The following is a 2,434-nucleotide window of genomic DNA, read 5'->3' on the forward strand; positions in this document are numbered from 1 at the left end:
TGAAGGCAGGACCATCACCAAGAGCATTCAGACATGACTGTGGTAGCTGACCCATGGAAATGTCCAGGAACTGAGATGTGACAACCTCTCCAGGATACCTGGACTACTTTAGTGCAAAGTATTGCCTAATATCTAGAGCAAACCTTCAAAGCTGCTGGCTATGGTTTGTTGCATCACACCAGCCCCCATTGGGAAAAGTTTGTCAGTGTTGTCTTTGTAATTACTCTTTGGGTAGGTGTAGTCTGCCATTAGGTGAATCGACCTTTTAGCCACCTCTTCACCAGAGTAAAGGAGCCTAGATCCTTCAACCTCTTGTCATAGAGGGTGCAGTCATCTCTGTTCCAGTTTCCTCACATCCTCCTTGAGCTGTAGGCCCAACACCTGGACAAAATCTTCTAGGTAAGGCTTAACCGTTGCCAAGTAGATGAAGCAAGTCACTATCTTTAGTTGGCTTGCCAAACTCCTCCTAATGCAGCCCAGTATGTGGTTTGGGTGGTTTCCAGTGAGAATACACTGTTGCCTCGTATTCAACACCCTACTGGCCGTAAACCCCAGGCTTGGGGTTGGGGAGGGTTGGTACTCAGACCATCAGTTCCCAGCTTAGGTTAGTATAATTCTGTCACTGGAGCAAAAAGTTGCTCTTAACCTCAGTGAAATTTGTGAGTTTCTGTTGGCCTGGTCGTCCATGACTTTGCACTCTACTGTTTGTTGTGTTAACTACTGTGCCTGCTTCCACCAGTTTAGTGTCACCTGCAAATGTCCTAAATGCGTGTTCTGTCTGTCGGCTTTTGTCCAGGTTGTTGAGGAACCTGTTGAACAACAGCAGTCTCCAGAATGTGCTCCCCAAAACTACCAGGCCTTGCTATTTTCTTGCTGCTGACCCAAACCTCTGGAAAAAAAAAGAGGATTTTTATTTATTTATTTTTATTTATAGGATATTTATTTATTTATGGAGGTTGGAACTCGATGATCCTTAAGGTCCTTTCCAACCTAAACCATTCTATGATTCTATGATTTCTCAGAATTTTCAGTCATCGTAGTCTTACTCACTGACAAGGTTGTTGTCAGTTACTCACTTCAAGTAGCTGGGTTTTGTGCAGTGGATCTAACAGTTTCAGTGCTGCTTGTGGATTTCCAAGGAGAATCCAGTGCTGTGCTTCATTCATTGTTTTTTACAGAAGTAAATTATTCAGGAGAGGCAGGCTAGCAATGTACAGTACAACAGACCCATTTATGACTTCAGAGTAGAGGCTGTCTTCTGCACCAGGTTGAGGGTTGCTCACGTTGGAGCAGATCTGTTGTGCTCTTTTTCTGTATTCTTTAGTCTTTTCTACTGTGTAGGACATGACAATATTTCTGTTACGGAAGATCGTGAAGGGTAAGGTGGATGTACCTTTTTATGATTTCATAATATCAGTTATAACTTACTTTCTCAACAAGAAGTCAGGTGAATGGCTTGAGTGCTGAGAGAAGAATTTAGAGATTCTATTGGTAAAATTACTGTCTATTGGGTATAGATATCTGTTATTCAATTTTAAAGATTGGAAATATTTCTCTTAAGTTTAATATATGAGTTACAAGTCATGAAGTTGCTTTTTAGTCTTGTTTATTCCTTATGCGGAGCTGAATCCTTGGAATTCTACAAGGAAATACCATTAGGATGCATCTTGTTGGCATCTCATTTTTTCACACCTGCACTGAGGCTTGCAAGATCAATTCTCACCTTGTCATACTTTACTGAAGAATAAAACTACTGTAACTTGGAATCTTGCTGTGGTATTAAATACTTTCACAGATGCTATCCACTGCTTTGAGACTATAGGCAGCTGCTTTAACATCACTTGTAGTCAAAACAAATTTCCTACTGGCTATTATTATACTTCTGTCAGAAGAGTAGTTGAATTAAACTGTCTGGCACAGAGTTGGGTTTTCCTGGCAAGAATTACATAGCCAGTAGTGGACAGTGAGAGATGCTGGCAGCAGAATTATTGTATTATCATTAGACACTTGATTTTTTTTATAGTATTTGAAGTTATTCTAATATTTAAACAATCTTTAAACTCCTCAGACTATCTCCATCTCGGTTTAAAAATTTGTGCAAAGGTTTTGTTATAAGCCTCCGAGTCCAAAAGTCTGCCCTGTCCTTGTCCTTAGGAGACAGCAAAGAAACAATACTTAAAAAACTGCTTTAGTCCAGAAGTCTCTCAAACAGTTCATACACTCTCTGTGGACAAGGTGTGGTCTTTTTTTATTAAATTACTATGCAAACTGTATCTATCATGCTTTCTTGTAGGAAGCTGGCTCTGTGCTTTGCTATATTCAGAAAAACATTTCAGAGGATGAGAGACAATAAGATTTTTTTCTTTAATTTTCTCACAAGGTTGAAATTACTGTCCTTAAAATAATTGTTTTCTAGTTTAATTTCTCCCTGTAT

The 2,434-nt window shown here is 39.6% G+C and overlaps 1 pseudogene; it reads right to left on the bottom strand.

The window, feature by feature from the left end:
• The window catches only part of LOC104285837, a 10,720-nt pseudogene extending 9,374 nt beyond the window's left edge, over positions 1–1,346 (bottom strand).
• Positions 1,347–2,434: the final 1,088 nt, after the last annotated feature.

Source organism: Charadrius vociferus, unplaced genomic scaffold, assembly GCF_000708025.1.
Source record: "Charadrius vociferus isolate BGI_N301 unplaced genomic scaffold, ASM70802v2 scaffold744, whole genome shotgun sequence".
NCBI classification, from domain to species: domain Eukaryota; kingdom Metazoa; phylum Chordata; class Aves; order Charadriiformes; family Charadriidae; genus Charadrius; species Charadrius vociferus.